Source organism: Bubalus kerabau, chromosome 1 (genome assembly GCF_029407905.1).
Source record: "Bubalus kerabau isolate K-KA32 ecotype Philippines breed swamp buffalo chromosome 1, PCC_UOA_SB_1v2, whole genome shotgun sequence".
NCBI lineage: Eukaryota > Metazoa > Chordata > Mammalia > Artiodactyla > Bovidae > Bubalus > Bubalus kerabau.
In genome coordinates, this window is record NC_073624.1 from 134,074,266 (window position 1) to 134,098,191 (window position 23,926).

Sequence of the window (23,926 nt, forward strand, 5' to 3'; positions counted from 1 at the left end):
ATTTACATTATAAAAAGGATTCTAAACATCAAAATTGGCAGCATCTCCAAAGGCAGGTGTGCAAAAGAGGAAAACACCTTGTCTGATTTTTTGCATCACATTTTATACACAATGAAGTTTAGAGTCATAATATTAAATTATAACTTTCTAACCTCCTCTTCTCTGTGATTATTAGATACATCTTAGATCTTAGATCTAAGTGATCTTCGATCACTTTTTCTTCCAGGCATGTGTTTACCAGGTACTTTAAATGGTCTTCCTTGAATATTAATTAGCCCTACTTTACTTAAGAGATAATCTGTTTATAAGATGCAAAATAAATTAATTGGAAAATAAACATCATTTAATTATAAAAATGAATACACATACAAATATAAGAGAAACTGGGAGAGAGAGAGATGGGAAGTAGGTTATAATAATTACACTTAATTTTTTTTGCTGTACAACATTCCTTTCTCCAAGTCTGCTATTTTTCTCTTAGAAATCTTTCTGGTATAGCACACTCTAAAGAATAATAATGTTATAAAGAGTTGTAGAAAATAAATATTTTGGATGTGTTGGTTATTTCTGAGTGCATTCTTTCCTTACCACACTGGTTCTTAGCATCTCTATTATCTGAAGCCCATTTAGATGTATATTCTTTCCTTTGATTCCTCAGGATCCTACATTATGATGGATCTTTGCTGCTGCTGCTGCTTCTGCTGCTAAGTCGCTTCAGTCCTGTCCGACTCTGTGCGACCCAATCGACGGCAGCCCACCAGGCCTCCCCGTCCCCGGGATTCTCCAGGCAAGAACACTGGAGTGGGTTGCCATTTCCTTCTCCAATGCATGAAAGTGGAAAGTGAAAGTGAAGTCGCTCAGTTGTGTCCGACTCTTCGTGACCCCATGGACTGCAGCCTACGAGGTTCCTCCATCCATGGATTTTCCAGGCAAGAGTACTGGAGTGGGGTGCCATTGCCTTCTCCATGATGGATCCTTAGAAACTGCATTAAAATGTAAGAGCTCCTTCACCCCTTATCTAGAGTCTCCACAGGTCAACATAAATAAAATCAATTTAAAAGGTCATCAATACAATTTCACAGCTAAAACTGTTCTTCCTGTTGAGCTCTTATTTTTTAAAGACCATAAATACTGGGGTGATCACACAATAACAATTATTTATTAAGGGGTGTATTATGCTTTTGAAACAGCACGGGGTTAATAACAATATTATTCCAAAGGCATCCAAAAATGAAATAAAAATTTTTGTCACAGTATATTCTTTCATCAACAGATTTCATAATAAATTTAGTTTTCCCTCAAGATAGTGAGCAGTGGGATACTAATTTTATGCTAATTTTGACTTTGATTCCTCTATTCCATTAATTTATTCATCAGCAGTGACATGCCCTGAACTTCAGAATAAAGCCAAAGGCCTCTAGAGATTGAGTTAATTAGGTCAATGGGAAGGAGAGTATATAAAGTTCAGTGTGCCAGCTCCTTTAAAATAGTGAAAAGTCCATAACTAACCCCACTTATTTTAAAGTTAATTATGAACTCTTCCTAGATTTTACTTTCTAGGATTGATTGTGTGATATACTATTTAAAAAGTTGGAATAGTTGATATTTCTTTGCAAAATTCTCCTGATAAAGAGGAATATTTACAAAAGTTGTTAAATATCATTTTTCTTTTGCTCCATTTTTCCCTCAGTGGACAAAATATGACTTATGAATGTGATTCAAGTGTGAAAGATTTTGGTATAGCTTGTGTGTGTGTGTGTGTGTGTGTGTGTGTGTGTATGTGTAGTATAGGTGCTAGTGGTAAAGAATCTGCTTGCCAATTCAGGAGAGATGAGAGATGCAGGTTCAATCCCTGGGACAGGAAGATCCCCTGGAGTAGGAAATAGCACCCCATTCCAGTATTCTTACCTGGAAATCCCATGGACAGAGGAGCCTGGTGGACTACAGTTCACAAGGCCACAAAGAGTCAGACAGCACTGAGATACTGAGCACACACACACACACACGGACAGCTTTGGTATCTGGTCTTGGCCTCTGGGAGGCAAACTCTAAACCCTCAGAACATCATTTCTGACATGAATGTAACAATATGATTTAGGGTAGGGGCTGGCCACTCACACTAGATAGTCTAAGAGTGTGATTTGGGGTGGGGGTTTTGGGTCACACAGTAACAGCTGACTCTTTAAAGGAACTGGACTCTGAGATGGGCCATGTGGGTGGTCAACTATGCCTCAGTGATGGAACCCCATTAAAGTTTGGACCCAGGGTTTGTGTGAGCTTTCTTAGTTGCCATCACTCAGTACTTATTATCATGTAATGATGCCAGGAAAGTGATACTGTTCCTGACTCTACTCTGAGAGGACAACTGGAACATTCAGCAACTTCTAGGACTTGGCTCTAAATCCCTCTTCCCTTGGCTGATACTAACCAGTACCCTTCAGCTGCAGTCATCTATAAACATGAGTGTAACAGCTTTCTAGAGACCACTCTTATTTACAAAAAGCTTTGCTTGGAATATATAATTTCACTCTCAAATATCCTTCTGTTTGGGTTGGGATGGGTATTGCTGAAGCACTTCTAGTCCTATCTCATGAAGAGGGCCATAAACTCAAGTTTAAACATAATGGCTTTGAAGAGCTCACTAACATTTCTCATGCTGTGGGTCTTTCCCAGTCTCACACTTTTGTTTCTTTTTGACGATTAGTAAGAAAGAGACATGAAAGGATCTAAAGAGAGAATATAAAATGTGCCACTAATCCTTAGAGGGAGCAACTATTTGGGGCAGGAGTAGGGTGACCAAGTCCTTAGAGGTACCAGACAGGTAGATGCTGGAGCACAAAAGATCTGCTGAGAATTTACCTTAAGGCTTAAGTTTGGGAAGAATTGGGAAGATTGCTGAAAAGAACTTCAGTGGTAAAAGTACTTGTAAGCTTTACTATGCAAGAAAAAATTGCAAAATAAACAGTCTGTCCTTGGTATCAACACATGCCATTTATATTTTCATTCCACTTTTCTGTTATCCAACCCAGTCTTGCATGTGGCTCATGGGACACTGCATGCCAGACCTGTCATCATTTCATATCATGAACATAATTCTCATACATATGCAAAGCATATTATAGATTATTAGGTAATTTAAACCTAATTATTAATTAGATTACAGATGAGTGTGTTATTCTCGCACGGCAATTTATACTTCAGTTCAGTTCAGTTCAGTTCAGTCACTCAGTCGTATCTGACTCTTTGCGACCCCGTGAATTGCAGCATACCAGGCCTCCCTGTCCATCACCAACTCCCGGAGTTCACTCAGACTCACGTCCATCGAGTCAGTGATGCCATCCAGCCATCTAATTAAGGAACAGCAATGCCTTCGGTTGAAGAAATGAACACTGAGATTCCAGACACCATAATTTCAGGCCAATGGGAAGAGATATTTAATACTTTTGATGTTTGTTCTTCCAGACATATCTTAGGTTTGCTTTTCCAATCTGTTGGGACTGGGAGGGGGTCATGTAACTAATTCTGGCTGGAGTTGTATATGTAAGTGCTGGAGCGCTGAATTACCAGTGTAATACTGCAGAAAGCTCGCTCTCCCTCTCAGGTGTTCACTGTCTCTTCAGATTGAGTTCCTGAGGGGCTATAAGAAACAGTGCACCACAGCTCTCAACAAAAATAAATTGGAAGTGGGAACAAGAAATAAAACTGTGTTTTTTCAAGCTACCAAGTTTTTTGGTTTGTTTGTTCATTCAGAATAATCTAGCCTATCCAGAATAATAATGTGCATGGGTATGTGATGTGGTGGTAGGGGGCAGTATATAACCTCTCAGAAGTCAGTTTCGTCATCTATGAAAGGATGGTAATATAGTAATCTGGTTCATGGGGCTGTTGAAAAGATTAAATCATCATTATATGTCCAAAGTGGTAAATTTGGACTTCAATGCAGTACAAATATTCAATGACTATTAGGTTATTAGTATGGAAGCACATGATATTACAGCAACTCTTTATGGATAAGCACCATACATCCAATATGCATTTACTATGAATTCACCATTTCCAACATCAAATCATTAATACATTTAAAATATTAATATCAGGCTAAGAAAGCAGTATTAAATAAGATCTATTGAAAAAAGTCATATTTTTCTTAGCTTTATGGACAGTTTGAACCATTCATACCCTCACTGAGAAGCAGCACAACAAAGTGAGGATATTTGGAAGCAGGTATTCAAAAGCACTTCCTTTAGGTAACAGTTTTGTGATGCTGGGAGTTACTTAAATTTCTAACAATTAGGTTCCTCATTTTCAAAATTCAGCTGACTCACTCTGGCTTATAATCCATATCTATTAATCAATCAATCAATCTACTTCTGTAATAGCTATTTATTTAATTTTCCAAGAACATCTCCTTTCTCCCCAAAACCACCCCCACATTATGTCTTGGGAACTATTCCTCTCTTGAGTCCAAACAGATACTTCCAGTGTACCCCACCAATCACAGAAGCCATTCTCCATTCCACCTCTCCCCTGCCATCCTAGCTACAGATGGCACACTCCCAACAATGAATCGGTCTTTGATGTAATTTTTCATACTAGAACTAATAATGGGGAAAAGTCATTTCATATCTGATCAGAGAGTTAGAAAGATGAAGCCATAGTTGCCAGCAGCCAAGGGCCCAATTTCATAGTAAGAGTCGCTCAGAAAATAAAGCCTTTTCCACAAGGCTAAGATGAGAGTTGGAGATGCTGTGTGTTTCTCCACTTTCAATTATTCGTGAGTTCCTGTTGTTGTTTAGTCACTGAGTCATGTCTGACTCTTTGTGAACCCATGGACTGCAGCATGCCAGGTTTCCACATCCTTCACTGTCTCCCAGAGTTTGTTCAAACTTATGTTCATGAGTTCCTGGAAATACCCTCATCTGACTTCAACATGTTTATGTAAGCCAATATAGTCTCTTTTGCCTCAGCTAATTTGCTAGTTTTATTTTTATGTGGCTAACTGTTTTCATTTTTAAATCATTTTTAACCAAATGAATTCTGACTACTGTTCTTTAGTCCCTAATTTATAGTGACTGCTCAATAAATTTTATTTTTATTCTATGTTTCCTCAAACTATTTCATAATTTTATGTAGAATAACAATTTCTAAAGACTAGGAATTGCTTTCGGGGGTCTTTAAGATCAAAACTAGGCATTCTTTGTCCTTTTTATGGTGTTGAATTTGCACTGATGGTTCAAAACCAGTGGTGGTGAAGACTGCTGGTGCCTAAGCACAAATGAGGACAGTGGCCCTAGGGGAGCCATTGTATTTTTCCTCCATATGCTTGCAGGACAAAAAGAAAACAACAACAAAAAAAAAACTAGTTAGCTGGTTTCATGTAAGAATGTCCTTGATAAAGCAGCAAAAATTACTAATTTTATTATATTTTGATCCTTGAGTCATACTTTAATATTGACTACATGCTACTGATGCAGTATCATCAGACTTTCTGATGAGATTATTGGTGATATTAACAAATGTAGGTTTTGTTGCTGAATAAGGATGTGGCAACAAGATTTGCATAACACAAGTAAGCCATTATTTTCCAAATGGACAGCATATAATTTTACAAAATTTTTCATGGGTAAGTAGTCTATTCACATCAAAACACAGATCAATGATTTAAAGATAACTATGAAAAGTTTATTAGTATAATTTCAGATTTGTCATTCCAACAAACCTTTAAACCTGCCACTTGTAAAATTTTTATGTAGAATTAAAGAAGAACAACCACAATTATCTGTAAAGGCTATTTACAGATTAAAAAAAAACTCCCCCTCCTTCCAGTTACCTGTCTGTGCAAGGTCAGATTCTTTTCATATATTTCAGGCAAAAAAACATAGTGCCACTGCTAAAATACTGAAGTTCTTTTACTCCCCTGCCATAGAGCCCAGATGATGACCATGACATTGGCAAAGTCAAGTACTTCTACCAGCAAGCTAGAAGCAAGGAATTGAGACTCATGGCTAGGCTTCATAGGGAAAGCAATCACAGAAGAAGAGATATCATACTGCGGCTTGAGGAAATCTGGAGATCTCTAAAAATTTCCAATATTTTTTAAGTGCTGTAATAGGTAATATTTACTTTCCATTGTCCATCTTTATCCATGAAATTACAACAAACTGTGGAGTTATCCTGAAAGATTTAGTTCAGTTAGTGAAAAGAAAACTGCCAGCTGGCATTATCTGCTGGAAGCATCAGAGATACATGGCACAAGGGCTTTTCCAAAACTTTTCTAATTGGATGAACGTGGAACATTTCTCAAGATTAATAAGGGTGTCAAATCATGTCCAGCTGGCAACCCTGAGATCTCACCAAGTGTTTAATCACACAACATGGGAGCATCAAAGCAACATTAAGTAGTGTCCTGGAGACCCTGCTCAGTGGAGGGTAGTTCCTCTTGTGGGCTGCCAAGCTTACTTTTACCTGTGATTGGTGACCACTGCCTAAGGCTAAAACTCAGAGTAAATAGCAACAGTGTTCAAAATAAAGACTTATCGAAAAAAAGCAAATATTACTTACAGCCACAAGCCAATCTGACATCTTCCATGCTGTTCCCATCTGCTTCAGATATTCATATTGGACAGTTCTCAAATGATAGCAGATGTCCCAGCTAGAAAAAAAAATTAATCAGCTGAAAACTATGCCATTAGCTAGCTGATTTTATACTTCCAGAAGTCAGAAACTGCTTTTGGCCATTACCTTGACTCCTCAATTTAAAACCAGCTCTCTTATAAAATGAACAGTGTTTGCCTAGCTATGTAGAGTTTATAACATGAAACATCTTTAAACTTAAGTAGCCAGGTGAAAAGGTTGCACTGACCTATACACACACACACACACACGTATATCTTTCTTTTGGAGGAGGGGGACACTTTCCCAGTGGCTCAGAGAGTAAAGAATCTGCCTGCAATGCAGAAGACCTGGGTTTGATTCCTGGGTTGGGAAGATCCCCTGGAGAAGGAAATGGCAACCCACTTGAGTATTCTTGCCTGGAAAATCCCATGGACAGAGGAGCCTGGCAGGCTACAGTCCATGGGGTTGCAAAGAGTTGGACACAACTGAGCAACTAACACACTAAAAACCAATTTAGAAGGGAAAAAATACAGCCAAGTAATATAGAACCTCTTGTAAAGAGCGACTGTAAAAGGGTTGAGGAAAGCAAGTCATAGCTGGAGGGATGCAGGGAGTTTAATCATTTGCCAGTTTTTACACTGAGTTGAGAAGTCTGTTGAGCCAGTGGGCCCTGACCAAGGTGCTGAATTTGTGCGCCTGCTGTTTCCTCCTTGCAAGATTTACCCTGAGGAACTAGAAAATGGATGGGGGGCGCGGGGAGCAGATTTTCTTTGCAGACCAGTGGCAGGAGTTGATCCAGCACAGCAGTGGTTGTGTAAGATAGGAGAACTGCTGAAAACCTTTGTTTTTCCTTTGACCCTGCTTTGTTGGCCTCCACATTTGCCATGAGCAAGAACTCTGCTCCAGATATTCATAAGAGTATGTAAAGTCAACACAGGGCTGAAGCCCTCTTTTTCTTATAGAGAGAAAGTGAAAAAAATACAAAACAAAACAGAAAACAAGTGGCAATAATAGTTTTTGGGCAGTTGCTTTCTGATTCTCTCCTCTAAATGGGGTAATTTTAATCTAGCCCAGCTACTTGAAGTGATGTCTAGGACCAGCAGTATAACCATCATTTGGGAGCTTATTAGAAATGTAGAATCTTGGGTCCCACCCAGTCCTTTTGAAGTAAAAAAATCTGAATTGTATTATGGTGTCCTTGGAGAAGGGTGAAAATCAGACCAAAGAGTTGTTTTTAGGAAGACAGTAATTGACTATAGTTCTTAGGTTAGATATGACTTATCTATTCTTAGGTCTGTGCACAGGTTCAGGGTCATCCTTGGGCTTATCTGTTCTCTGTCCAATTTTACCCTTTGCAAAATGCTTAGGAGAGTAATTAGGCTGCTCTATTCTCCTTTCAAATTCTCTTATCTCTTTTCATATGCTTAAGGTCATTTAAATTGCTGGGCCCTTTGCTGCAGAGATTGAGGTTGTCAAAAGGCAGAGTAAATTACTCTCTATCCCACAGATACACTCCTTCTCCAGGGGTAAAATAAGCACACAAAGACACGGGAGGGGCACAATCATTGTTTTTGTTTTTAAAGGCTGAAGGATTACAGATTTGAATCCTGCAGATGGATCATGTGTTTAATATTGAACTAAAATAACATAAAAGAGTTCAACAGTGAAAGAATATACATTTTATTTTAAGCACATACAGAGCATTTATAGAATTGTTTAGGTATTAGGAAATTTAAAAAACCCTGAATATGTTAAAAGTAGATTTAATACAAATTAAGATCTTTGATAACAAAATAATTACATTAGAATTAAATAATAAAAAGTAAACTAAAAAAGACATTCCAGAACATTTGGAAACAAGAGAAAGCCTCCTAACTATGCAAGGGTTTAAGAAGAAATCAAAATAAAAATTTAAATAATATTTGGAATTGAAAGACTGTGAAAATCCATATGTATCAAAATTGGGGAGGGCTATAAAATGGTATGAACCTAAAAAGTTAAAGCTCTAACTAATGAAGACAGCCAAAATTAATGAAGTCTGTCTCTATTTAAGTTTACAGTGAAAATCCCAAAGAATACATGGGTAAGTTATTTAAGACAATATGAAAGCTTGCATTATAAGCTGGGTATAAAATTAATGTAGAAATAGTAACACATTTTTGTTTATCAGAAGTAAATAACTAGAAAATAAAGAGAGTATGCCATTTATGAGACTATCAGATAATATTGAAATAATCAGGAATAAATCTAACAAAATATACTAAAGAACTTTCCTGGGGAAATTATAAGAATTTTATTGAGTGATACAGAATAAGACTAAATGAATGAACAGGCAAACTGTGTTCATATATAAAGAATTATATTACAAAAATATCACTTCTCTTTACTCTTTAGACTCAATGCAAATTCCAACAGGATATGTTAGGAAACTTAAGAGATAATTCTAAAATGTCCAAGTGAGTCAGAAAGAGAAAGATGAATACCATATTCTAACAAGGACAGAAATAGTAGAGACCTAACAGAAGCAGAAGATATTAAGAAGAGGTGGCAAGAATACACAGAAGAACTGTACAAAAAAGACCTTCACGACCAAGATAATCACGATAGTGTGATCACTCACCTAGAGCCAGACATCCTGGAATGTGAAGTCAAGTGAGCCTTAGAAAGCATCACTACGAACAAAGCTGGTGGAGGTGATGGAATTCCAGTTGAGTTATTTCAAATCCTGAAAGATGATGCTGTGAAAGTGCTGCACTCAATATGCCAGCAAATTTGGAAAACTCAGCAATGGTCAAAGGGCTGGGAAATGTCAGTTTTCATTCCAATCCCAAAGAAAGGCAATGCCAAAGAATGCTCAAACTACTGCACAATTGCACTCATCTCACACGCTAGTAAAGTAATGCTCAAAATTCTCCAAGCCAGGTTTCAGCAATATGTGAACCGTGAACTTCCAGATGTTCAAGCTGATTTTAGACAAGGTAGAGGAACCAGAGATCAAATTGCCAACATCTGCTGGATCATGGAAAAAGCAAGAGAGTTCCAGAAAAACATCTATTTCTGCTTTATTGACTATGCCAAAGCCTTTGACTGTGTGGATCACAATAAACTGTGGAAAATTCTGAAAGAGATGGGAATACCAGACCCCCTGACCTGCCTCTTGAGAAACCTGTATGCAGGTCAGGAAGCAACAGTTAGAACTGGACATGGAACAACAACTGGTCCAAATAGGAAAAGGAGTACGTCAAGGCTGTATATTGTCATCCTGCCTATTTAACTTATATGCAGAGTACATCATGAGAAATGCTGGGCTGGAAGAAGCATAAGCTGGTATCAAGATTGCCAGGAGAAATATCAATAACCTCAGAAATGCAGATGACACCACCATTATGGCAGAAAGTGAAGAAGAACTGAAAAGCCTCTTGATGAAAGTGAAAGAGGAGACTGAAAAAGTTGGCTTAAAGCTCAACATTCAGAAAACTAAGATCATGGCATCTGGTCCCATCACTTCACGGGAAATAGATGGAGAAACAGTGGAAACAGTGTCAGACTTTATTTTTTTGGGTTCCAAAATCACTGCAGATGGTGACTGCAGCCATAAAATTAAAAGATGCTTACTCCTTGGAAGGAAAGTTATGACCAACTTAGATAGCATATTCAAAAGCAGAGACATTACTTTGCCAACAAAGGTCCGTCTAGTCAAGGCTATGGTTTTCCCAGTAATCATGTATGGATGTGAGAGTTGGACTGTGAAGAAAGCTGAGCACAGAAGAATTGATGCTTTTGAACTGTGGTGTTGGAGAAGACTCTTGAGAGTCCCTTGGACTGCAAGGAGATCCAACCAGTCCATCCTAAAGGAGATCAGTCCTAGGTGTTCTTTGTAAGGAATGATGCTAAAGCTGAAACTCCAGTACTTTGGCCACCTCATGCAAAGAGTTGACTCATTGGAAAAGACCCTGATGCTGGGAGGGATTGGGGGCAGGAAGAGAAGGGGATGAAATAGAATGAGATGGCTGGATGGCATCACGGACTCGAAGGACATGAGTCTGAGTGAACTCCGGGAGTTGGTGATGGACAGGGAGGCCTGGCATGCTGCAATTCATAGGGTCGCAAAGAGTTGGAGACGACTGAGAGACTGAACTGAACTGAACACATATATACAGAATCTAGAAAAATGGTACTGAAGAAGCTACTTTCAATGCAACAATGGAGAAACAGACATACAGAATAGACTTATGGACATGGACATGGACTTATAGACTTATGGACATCCCCTTTCCAGGGATCAAAGGACATATGGAAAGAATAACATGGAAACTTACATTAACATATGTAAAATAGATAGCCTATGGGAATTTGCTCAGGAAACTCAAACAGGGGCTCTGTATCAAACTAGAGGGGTGGGATGGGGAGGAAGATGTGGGGGAGCTTCAAAATGGGGAGGATATATGTATACAAAAAACAATAATGTCCCAGAATTGTGTGTGTGTTGTGCATGTGTGTGTGCGTGCACATACACATGCATGGGAGCATACATGAATAAAAGTAGAGGTAGAGCAGTTACTATGATTCTTTATGAAATAGCAAATATGATAATCTAGTTTTTGTGTAAAAGAAGCAAATTAAGTAGTTAACCAATCAGAAACTGACTGAGCCATGTAAGTACAGATATTAGACATGGGTTAGAGGTGATATGATAAATGAGTAGGAATCGAACTAGATTGAACTATCGAATAAGATAGTTCGATAAACTGAGTTGGAAAAATAATTTATATGGAAAAATACGAATGTTGGATTCCTTCCTCACATCATTTTAAAACAATAAACTCCATATTTTAGCAGTTATAGGTTTTAGGACTAAATCTAAAAAAAAAAAATTTGAGCATTGAAAATATCTTTAGAGTTCAATATATGTGTGGTGTCTTAAACAATGCATGAAAACAATTTTATATAAGAGAAATTACTAAATTTAAAATACTGATTAATCACATTTATTCATCAAAGATTGATTTTTAAATTAAAGAAATTTCAAACCTAACTTACAAACTGGAAAAAGATATTTACAATACACACAATTAGATCAGTATCAAGAAAAATATATGAGCACAAATACCCCAAAAGAAAAACTGGCAAAGGAATAGACAGAAGTTCAACATTATTGGTCTTCAGGAAAATGCAAATCAAGACTGCAATTAAATAGCATTTTATAATGATTCTACCAGCAAAATGAGAAATTCTGTTCAAACAAAGTAGAGAGATCTGGGTCCACAGAATCCACTATATATTGTTAGTAATAAAGTAAATAAAAGTTTGAAACCACTTTGCAGCCAGTATGAAAACATTTTAACATTTCCTCCTGAAATCAAACACTCATATATGCTATGATTTAGCTATTCAACATCTAGATACATAACTAAGAGAAACTCTTGAATATTAATCAGATCAGATCAGATTAGGAATATTCATAGAAACACTGCTTTCATAATAGCGAAAATAACTCATTTCTTTTAAATAGGAAAATAGAATAAATTATGCCACATTCCCACAAAGGAATGTATAGTCAATATGAATAAGCTACAGTGAAATATTGAAAAATCTTAGTGCCACTATAGTCAGCAGATAGAGTCCAAAGGACTGAATAAAAAGTGATACCTTTTTATGAAGTTAAAACATAATATACATACATACATATATATACACACACACATACATATATATGTATGTATATGTATGATCGAACTATGTATTTGGGAAAACAATGAAATGACAAACATAAAATTCAGAATGATGGTACATGATGTAAAGAAAACTAAATATCTAGATCTAGGTCAAGATCCTGGCATTGTGTTTTGGTTGGAGGGTTTAGAAGCATGTAACATTATTTACACTAACTTGGTAAATAGCTAATTAAGTAAAATAGGTACATAATGGGTTAATGATGACAATGTGTCATGAAACAGGACTGCACTGCTGCTAAGTCACTTCAGTCGTGTCCGACTCTGTGCGACCCCATAGATGGCAGCCCACCAGGCTCCCCCATCCCTGGGATTCTCCAGGCAAGAACACTGGAGTGGGTTGCCATTTCCTTCTCCAGTGCATGAAAGTGAAAAGTGAAAGTGAAGTCGCTCAGTCGTGTCCAACCCTCAGCGACCCCATGGACTGCAGCCTTCCAGGCTCCTCCATCCATGGGATTTTCCAAGCAAGAGTACTGGAGTGGGGTGCCATTGCCTTCTCTGGAAACAGGACTATAATGAATCTAATTTTGCCCTAGTCAAGGTCCAAGACAACGACAAGAAAAATATGACCTCTGCTTAGAGAGAACCCATTGAAATTTTGAGTGTGAAAATGTAGAAAAGTGATGAGATAAGCTCTAAGGTAAAGATGCTTGCTTCTTGAAAGAAAAGCTATGACCAATCTAGACAGCCTATTAAAAAGCAAAGACATTACTTGACCAACAAAGGTCCATCTAATCAATGCTCTGGTTTTTCCACTAGTCATGTATAGATGTGAGAGTTGGACTATAAAGAAAGCTGAGAACTGAAGTATTGATGCTTTTGAACTGTGGTATTGGAGAAGACTCTTGAGAGTCCCTTGGACAGCAAAGAGATCCAACCAGTCCATCCTAAAGGAAATCAGTCCTGAATATTCATTGGAAGGACTGATGTTGAAGCTGAAACTCCAATACTTTGGCTACCTGATGCTAAGAACTGACTCATGTGAAAATACCCTGGTGCTGGGAAAGACTGAAGCAGGGAGGAGTAGGGGACGAAAGAGGATGGGATGGTTGGATGGCATCACCGACTTGATAGACATAAGTTTGAGTAAGCTCTGGGATTTGGTGATGGACAGGGAAGCCTGGCATGCTGCAGTCCATGGGGTCGCAAAGAGTCGGACACAACTGAGTGACTGAACTAAACTGACTGAAGATCCTTAAGAAGGCAGAAGAGTTAGATGCTAAGTATAGGTGGAAGGATTAGCCTTCAGTGAAGGAAGTGAGATCTGCTTTACTGTAGCAGAAGGAAGGAAACATTCAGAACTGCTTATGTTTGCCTGTTTGTTATATGAAGATACTGAAATTTTGGAATACCAGTGCCTGGAAATTTAGGATGTCCCCTACCTAATAACCTGATTCTCACATCACTGAAGTGAACTGGAGTTTGTGTGCATGTAGTTTGTTTGTGCTGGTGTGGGCCTAACCACTGAAAATGTTAGTGCATAGGAACACAAAAATAAATTTGAAGGGATAATAAGGTTTAAAATTAAGAAATATGTGCAAATATTTTATTTTGAATAAACAAACTTTTAGGTGGGAGGTCATTTAAATTAGCTTATTGCAAAGAATATCATTTAAATTAAGATTTTCAAATATGGGGGGAGGGATCACTTAGAAGTTTGGGACTAAAATATACATGTAAAATAGATAACCAACAAGGACCTACTGTATAGTACAGGGAACCATACTCAATATCTTGTAATAACCTATAACCTATAATTTAAAAGAATCTGAATATTTGGCAAAACTAATACAATTATGTAAAGTTTAAAAACAAAATAAAATTAAAAAAAAGAATCTGAATATATATATATATGTATATAACTAAATCACTTTGCTGTAAACCTGAAATGAATACAACACTGTAAATCAACTCTATTTCAATACAAAAATTTTAATTGAAAAAATTTTAAATATGAACTAGCACACAAATTCTACTCTTCAAACTACAGAAGTTGAAGAAATGAAAAATAAGATATTGAATGTCCTTTTTATATAGAAAGGTGAATGGCAAAGCTCAGGCCACATGATTTTTACTTTCAAACTTTTATAAATGTTTATATATTAATGACATACTGTTATGTATAAAATTAAGAAGTTTTAAAAAGTTAAATTAGTCTCAATCAATGTTCTCAGAATCATCAGGCATTTAAATCTGACATGCAAATTGAAATGAGGGAAAATTAAATTTTTTTCAAAAGAATTTGAAAGAAGGCAAAAACTTATTTACATGTAAGCTATCTTTATGCTTATTTCCAAAAATTTACTTCATGTTATTAAAAATTACTAAAAATTATTTTCTCAAGAAATTATAGAAAAATTATAAAATGTCATTTCTTTAGAATGATAAAATGTCATTTTAGACTTAATTTAAGAGAATTTTATTCCTAGCCATCCATTTTGAGGTTCATCATAAATTATGTCTAATCAAAGTATTATACTATTGGAGGGCAGGGGAGGAATCCTACTGAAAAACACATAGGCCAGGGTTTGGCAAACTATATCCCAGTGGTAAAATCCAGTCTGCCACCTTTTGGTACAGCCCACTACTTAAAAATGGTTTTACATTTTTAAATCATTGAAAAAAAAAATATTTTGTGACAATGTAAGAAATTTAAATTTCAGTGTCTAAATAATTTTCATTTGCTCATAGCCATCTCCATTCATTTATGAAGTTTTTATGGCTGCTTTTCTGCTACTGTGGAATAGCTGTGACAGAGACAGTAGGGCCTGCAAAGCCCAAAATTGTTACTCTCTGACCTTTTAGGAAAAAGTCTGCTTATCTCTGATCTAGGGGCTTCACATTTTAGATACCGTACATTAAAAAGTTAATTTTTTTGGCTTGTGGGACTCTCAGTTCCCAGACCAGGGACTGAATCTGGGCCCCAAGCAGTGAAAGCACGCAGTCCTAACCACTGGACCACCAGGGAATTCCGAGAAAACGTTAATTTTTAATCAAGCTTTTCTGGGACAAAAAGATGCCATGCAAAAGTATAAAATTATGCTATTATTTGTTTGTGGAATGCCCTCTTATTCCTTAAGTGGCTGAGCTTCTATGTTCTATGTCAGGTCCTCTCAGCCATCAGCATGTTTCATGCTTTGTAACTATGATGATGGCTTATTCCGAGGATTCTTTTCTTTTTTTAAAGAAAACAGTATTGTATGGCTTTTTATTTTTCTATAATAAAGACAAATGAATGCATTGATGACTAGAAGAATAAGAAATTACATCACATAGTTACTTACATAAAATATTAAACAAAAACTTTTGCAAAAATCAAACTCAACATTCAAGCACCAACATTATACATATCAAACCTGCAATGTAGATTAATATATAAGCTTGTTAAATACACACTAAATTCATCTGTGTTGTGTTGTGTTTCTCTGTGTTGTGAACACAGAGAAACATTCCCTCAAAATATCAGCATAGACACAGTGGACAATCTTCAAAGAAATTACGACTAAACTGATTACACATCTTTTCATTAGATGGAAACTTCTTTACTCAATTAGCCTCAAAATTCACGGTTATCCTCTTCAAAGCACTAAAGCATTGCCCATAGCCCTAATCTTGAAAAGAAGGTACACACACACACTTTCATACTGTTAAAAGGCCTTACCAGTATGCATCTACTATACATAATGCATATACTCTTCAAAATTCAGAACTCATACAATTATGATACCACCATCAAAATTATGCATCCTGATATACTTGATTTTTCCTGAAACGTACTTTAAGAAAAAAGTAACTATTTGAAAATCTATAAATTCTCTCTAACCAATAAAATAGAGAAGAAACTACTAGGTGTTACTTCTTTTTTCCTTTACTAGTTTAAATTTTTAAAATAATTTTGACTTCTCAACCAAAAAAAAAAAAAATTGGAATTCACAACACAAGACCCATGATAGGATGTTCAATTTAACAAAATTTATATGGTTAACTGAAAAGCTATCTAATAAAAAAAAATTATCTCCAAGGTATCAGAAATGTAGGAAGTAAACATTTGATTATAGTTTGGTTTTCGTTTTTAGCTAATCCCTAATATGGACTTACATATTTAATTTCTCTTGGTTTAGTTTTAAAAAGGTTCAGTTCAGTTCAGTCGCTCAGTTGTGTCCGACTCTTTGCGACCCCATGAATTGCAACACGCCAGGCCTCCCTGTCCATCATCAACTCCCAGAGTTCATCCAAACCCACATCCATAGAGTCGGTGATGCCATCCAGCCATCTCATCCTCTGTCCTCCCCTTCTCCTCCTGCCCCCAATCCCTCCCAGCATCAGAGTCTTTCCCAATGAGTCAACTCTTTGCATCAGGTGGCCAAAGTATTGGGAGTTTCAGCTTTAGTATCATTCCTTCCGAAGAACACCCAGGACTGATCTCCTTTAGAATGGACTGGTTGGATCTCCTTGCAGTCCAAGGGACTCTCAGGAGTCTTCTCCAACACCACAGTTCAAAAGCATCAATTCTTTGGCACTCAGCTTTCTTCACAGTCCAACTCTCACATCCTAGGAAAAATAAAACAATGAAAAACTTCTGCTTCTTGAAGCCTTCTAACCCTTAAAAGTCCAGCAGGAGGACCAAGCCTAAGAACTTAGATCCTGAATTACGACTTCTTTTTTCTACCTTTCAGCAAACCAACAAAGTCTAGATAGAAAGGTTTTAAAACAAGGGTCTAGCAACTGTTTGGAAACAGAAGTACAGCATTTTTAAAACTCAGGAAATAAACTGAGAAAAGAAGGAAAAATGAACTTAGTCCATGATTTATAAACACCACAGAAAAATCGGACACTGACCTCCACCCAAATGTTATTTAAAATACTATTTTGGAAAGTAAGGACATCTATGTGGCAACTGTAAAATACAATATTCCCCCAACTTTAGAGAGGCAAAAAATTAACTCATTCATTTCATGCAGCTTTGTACCACTTAAACCCTATAAGCATGAAGAAAACTGGCTGGGAGAAAAAGAACTTTAAATCTTTCGGAAAACTCAGAGAGTTAAGCATGCCGCGTCACCGGCATGGCCACGCCAAAAGCAACAGAGGCAGAACCGTGGGTGTGGCACTGCAGGCATGGGAACCAGAAACCCACACCGCTTTCATACCAGGAATAGGAGCACTCCATCTCACACCAGAAATAGGAACCCTTCATGGGATGCAGACCTTCTCTGCACAGGCAAGCCTGTGCCTGAGGGTTAGTCACACAAATCCCGAAGAGGAAGAGGAGGAGGATCGACCATTGCGGTGTAAAAGCATACTGAGCACTCTTTGTGCAGTGGAAAACAGATCTGGACTGAGTGCTCCGTGTAACCAATAGATGGCCCTTCTAAGACAACTGCTGGGAGCTTTAAAACTTCCTTCAGAAACCTGTAAGTCTAACTTACTAAGTATCATCAGGCAAATGGAATCTGACACCTGGGAGAAAACACGTCTCAATTTGTCTAGCATTTTCCCACCACACACACACACTGCATCGCTAAAACAGGAAATACCGTCAGCTTGCCTCGGGCCTCGGGCCTCACTGCCACAGACACGGATCAAGACCTTGAGGAGTTGAGAAGATGGTCCACGCCCACTGGTGAGGCGAGGGAAGGTACGTGGTCAGCTGGTAGTAGATGCATGAGAGTCTGTCTCAAGGCGGGACTCACTGATCTCAGGTTGTGTCCAGTGTATCCAGGTCGCCATTTCGGAAGCTTTTTGTCATGTCCCAGGAGTCAACAAGAAGGTGGCTGCATTGTTTTTGCAAAATTAGTAATTTGCAAGCTCTTCTGTCAATTGATAGTCTTAGGACATCACAAGTCTGAGCGTACATTTCTAAGAGCACATGTCTTCTCTGCCACATTCCACTTGTAGCCACTTTCCTCAATTTTCTGGGGCTGGAGTTGGCAGCGTCCACAAGATCTCTAGACTGGAGCCTCCTCCTGCCTGACCCAGAGGTGCCAGGTCAAGTTGTGGAGCCGTCCCGGAAGCAGGGGCTGGTGAGCTAGACAGCAGGTGGGCATGAGTGGCACAAGGAGCGTAAGCGCCATGATTGGTGTGAGAGGCATGAGGGGCGTGAGATTGTGGGGTCGTGAGGGGCGTGAGGTCTCAACGTCGCGCCGAGCTTGGAGGTGGGCGAGTCACCAAGAAGTGAGGGGCGTGTGCTCGCGGGGGCCAGAGGGGCACGTTGGCGTGAGGGGCATGAAGTTGCAAAAGGCGCAGGGACGTGAGGGGCGTGGTCAAGATGGTGCCGGGCCGCGACAGCGTGAGCGCTGTGAGGTTGCAACTGCAGGGGATGCGGATGTGTCTGGAGCTGGCGGTCTGAAGGACGCAAGGCAAAGGGCAGGCTCGAGACTCCTAACAGTATGTATAATGGCTTCCCAAGTCAATTGCTTCATCCCAAACATTTGTATATGTTTTTAACTACCTCTTTACTAACGTCACTGCACATATAAATTTGCCTTTTTTGGCTGTAAAATTGCCATCCAATTGTGACCGTGTTTCACAATGCATATATCTGTCCTTAACTGGCTTTTCCTATCGCCTCTATCAGAGTTTTTATTCAACCATTGCATCCATACCTACATTCATAAACACACGTTTTCCTTTTTTTTTTCCACATCCTTTTACAAAAAATTTATAAAAAGTAAAGCTACAATGTGATCACATTTTTCTTATGAGGGCTTTAATATGTATATGATACCAGTTGCTGATTTTACTCTATAGCTACCCTGAACATAATTGTCCACTGCATTAGTTTTCTTTTAATTAAAAAAAAAAAAAAATTCTTAGGATAAATACCTTACTTCATACTGAAAACAGTTGAGTTTCTCCTTAGCAGTTCATCTGTTTTAGGCTCATGCATATTGAGAAATAAGTACCCAGTTTTATTTCATTTTTTTTCTTTGACTGCTAAAATGTATATAGATTCATCTTACCTCTGTTCTGTTAGAAAACTTGTTCTTACATGTTCTTCCATTTTTTATTTTTATATATTTTACTGTGTACCTTGCTGGAACAATTTATATAACAAATAATTTAAAACATACATGAAAATAATACATTTACTGAGTGCCAGCTGTGTACTAGGAATTTTCTATAAGTTGTGTATACTTTATTTTTATAATAATAATATATTCATTGATAAAGCCAAGTTTTCTAGGGCCTAAAGCTCATTTGGGGACTCTTTCTTTTAAAAATAATACAAAAAACATGTTATTTTTGCAAATATAATAAAAACACCAGTTCATGTTACCCCATAGGTAGAGCCCCATGCAAGGCCTTGAAAGGGGCCTGTGCAAGTAAGAGGCCCTGATTTAAGCTTCAAGTCAGGATAGCTTCAAGGTCAATTTATCTCTGCATATTTTGACTGCTTATGCTGTGTGAGTCAGTTTTCATACACTGTACCGTGTACTGCCAGAAGAAGGCTTACAGGGAAATTAGCTGAGAGAATGTGATGGTTAACTTTATGTCTCAATTTGACTGGGCTAAGAGATGTCCCAATAGCTGGTAAAACGTGATTTGTGGTTGCGTCTCTAAGGGTGTCTCCTGAAAAGATGAACATTTGAATTGATAGACAACAAAGAAGATGACTCTCACCAATGCATGTGGGCATCATCCAATCTGTTGAAGGACTAAATAGAACAAAAATAGCAGAAGGCAAATTTGTTATCTCTCTTTGAACTGGGACATCCAGCTTCTGCCCTTGAAATTAGTGCTCCTGGCTTTTGAACCTTCAGACTCAGACTGGGACTTATACCATTGGCTCCCCTGCTTCTAGGGCCTGTGAGTTTGGACTGGAACCACACTGCCAGTTTTCCTGGGCCTCCAGCTTGCAGATGGCAGATTGTGGGGCTTCTCAGCTTCCATAATTGCTGAGTCAGTTCTTCGTAATAAATCTCTTTCTGTATACTTGACTATATTCTATTACTTTTGTTTCTCTAGAAAACCCTGACAGAGAGGTTACAATTATTTTTCAAAGTCAAAGAAGTGGTGTGTGATAGATGTGTATTTGAACACAGTTCTGTTTGAATCTCAAATCCATTTATTAAAATTACATTTATTAAATGTAAGCATTGGCCTGCTGTGACAAGACTGACAGCTGTCCTGTTCTTATGAAGCTTTTTGTGTGATTATTTCTATTACAGGAGCTGGTCATTCTTCTCATTTATTCATTAATCTTCAGTTTGTGATACATTTTAAAGGTTCTTGTTCACTTAAAAATGAGTGTGCATTTTAAATTTACTGACTTGGCTGGCATAGCTGAAACTCATTTCCTTTTTTTTCAGATTGATCCTTTTTTTTTTTCTATTTTTTTTGTATTTTGTTTTATTTTTGCCCCTGTCATGTGGCTTGTGGGAACTTAGTTCCCAGACCAGGGATTGAACCCCGTCCTTGGCAGTGAAAGCACAGAGTCCTAACTATTGGACAGCCAGGGAATTCCCTCTCTCATTTAATTTTGTTTATTAATTATAACACAGGTTGGCATTTTATGGCTCTTACATTGATCATTAAAAATACATACCTAATGGTTTATGAAAAGAACCTATTTTGTTTCATGAGTATATTAACTTTTCAGTTGGATTTAGAAACTGATGACTAGGTTGATCTTTCTTGCATAGTTGACTATTTTTTGCAATCTTGATCTGAGCACTGTAGAAAGAGGATTAAAGATCTTTAATATCAAACCTGAAATTTTAAACTCTCGTTTTCAGTTTCACATCAATGGAGCTCAGTAAGGCAGTAGTACTAAACCTACTAAACCGACTCTAAAAGAGTCAGACATTACTCAGTGACTGCGCTGAACTGAGGACTAAACCGAGGAAGCTAGTAAAGTCAGATTCTTGGGTCCACATGCCCGATTACTGACTCAGATTTGGAGATAATGCTGAATTTCAAACCAAACCCTTAGTTGATTTTGATGTAAATGGACCACACAATCTTTACAATCTAAAGAGCATGGCTCAAAAATACTAATGAGATGACACTTATTTTGATATTTCAAAGTAAAGAACAAAAGTTATTTAAATTTAATATTATTAAATAGTTGATCTTACAAGGAGGTTGTGAAAACTTATAATTTCTCTCTTTCTTTCTATGTATTTCTTCTGTCTTTCCTGGATACCTCTCCTCTGTATATTCCTCTTTCTAGTTGTTCATCATATATCACTGAACCTTGGCATCCATCCTGTAATCTTGTATTTCATCACTGTTTTTGGACAGTCTCATCACCTCTGTTTTCAACCAGTGCTCATTGGCTAGATCCAAATTTTCATCTTATAACCAGATTTTTTTTTCTGAATTTTGGACCCCCAGCTCCACTCAGTTCTCTAACAGTGATGACTAAATGACTCTCAGTTCAATTCAGTTCAGTAGCTCAGTTGTGTCTGACTCTTTGCAACCCCATGAATTGTGGCACACCAGGCCTCCCTGTCCATCACCAACTCCCGGAGTTTACCCAAATTCATGTCCATCAAGTCGATGATGCCATCCAGCCATCTCATCCTCTGTCGTCCCTTTCTCCTCCTGCCCCTAATCCCTCCCAGCATCAGGGTCTTTTCCAATGAGTCAACTCTTCGCATCAGGTGGCCGAAGTATTGGAAGTATTTCAGTACTTTCAATACTTATTTCAATAAGTAAGTATTTCAGCTTTAGCATCAGTCCTTCCACTGAACACCCAAGACTGATCTCCTTTAGGATGGACTGGTTGGATCTCCTTGCAGTCCAAGGGACTCTCAAGAGTCTTCTCCAACACCACAGTTCAAAAGCATCAATTCTTCTGTGCTCAGCTTTCTTCACAGTCCAATTCTCACATCCATACATGACCTAAAGACCTCAAATTCAACATGTCCAAAATTGAAATTAATGCTGGTCAACCAAAAAAAAAAAAAAAATCTATCCATTTCTTCTTCTAAGTTTTGTATTTCAGCTTTAATTTATACATCACAATGTATCCATTCTCCCAAACCAGATTCCAGGAAGTTATAGTTTTCTCTTCACATCCTCTCACTCATTATGTTATCAGTCAGAAAAATTCTCTCAATTCTTGTTCTTAAAACACACACACACACACACACACACACACACAAAACACTCATTGTTTCCATAACTCTATCACACCTTTGTCCAAGGCCTCATAATTTCTCACTATAATAGCTTTTTGTTTGAGAAAACTTTTTAAGATACTGATTTTCTTCAGAACCATTCTCCACAGTGCTGCCAGGTGGATCTTTCTAAAATGCAATTCTGATCACTTACTTCCTCGCTTAAAATTTCTTAACAGCCTTCCATTGCTGCCAGGATAAATACAAACCTCTTGGCATGACACGTTCTATCTGCTTCTACCTGTCTGGTCTCATTTCTCACATTCTGCTTTTGACACTCCAGTCACATTGAATTCCTGAAAGGTCATATCCAGAATGTACTACATTTCAGAACTTTGCACATTCTGTCCCCATGACTGTGATTGCCTTTATCCCCTTCTTTGTCCTCTCAAGTGTCCTGTATTCTTCCCTCTCACTGAATCTAGTTTATGTGCTGTAGGCAGTGTTTGAGGATTTGGGGGATAAGCAAGGAAAAAGATATGACCTGGCAGTTGTACTCCTAAGCTTTATTTTGATGGGTATACATACAGGGGAGTACCTCACAGCATCAGTCTCTGGAGGCTTAAGGGGTGGGAGCCACCGTATAGAAGGGGAGAGGTAAGTCCCAAGAAAGAGGGGCTCAGAGAAGGCCTTCTGTTTCTAGAGAATGTGCTCAGCAGTCTGGAGAGGACTCTGCTGGGCAGACAGCTCCCAAGGGAAATAACAACTCAGTGTTTTCTATTGTCCTGTGGTTTTATCTTATCTTTATCTAGCAGGCATTAGGTGCAGTTTTGAGGGATATGCAAAACAGGGAGACTTTAAAAGGCTAAAAATATCTGTGTAACTGAGTGCTGTTTAACAATTGGATGTGTAAAATGTTAAGCTAATCACTGTTGGACTTTGAGCCAATAACATCTCAGACTGATGTAAGGAAATAAACAATTGGTACTTCCTTGGTGGTCCAGTGGTTAAGACTCTGAGCTTCCAATGCAAGAGGTACAGTTTTGATCCCTGGTTGGGGAACTAAGATCCCACATGTCTTGCGGCCAAAAAAATAAGTAAATAAATAAAGACATGAAAAGAAATAATGAGTTAAATGCCAATATACAGAAACAATCTTTGGCTCATTTATATGACTGTATCTCTATGATGGCGACTCTCTTATCCCACTATTATTTGTTGTTTGTCTATGAGGTCCTTCAAAGTAGACATGAGTTTTTATTATTCCTAATATGAACTTCATACGACCTAGAATAGTGTGTGCCACAAAGTGAAAATCGCTCAGTTGTGTCTGACTGTTTGTGACCCCGTGGACTGTAGCCCACCAGGCTCCTCTGTCCATGGAATTCTCCTGGCCAGAATACTGGAGTAGGTAGCCATTCCCTTCTCCAGGGGATTTTCCCAATCCAGGGATCAAACCCAGGTCTCCCATATTACAGGTCTGAGCCACTAGGGAAGCCCATGTGCTACAAA

The 23,926-nt window shown here is 38.0% G+C and overlaps 1 pseudogene; it reads right to left on the reverse strand.

The window, feature by feature from the left end:
* Nucleotides 1-17,587: 17,587 nt before the first annotated feature.
* On the reverse strand, nt 17,588-18,234 carry LOC129654976 (dystrobrevin beta-like; annotated as a pseudogene).
* Nucleotides 18,235-23,926: the final 5,692 nt, after the last annotated feature.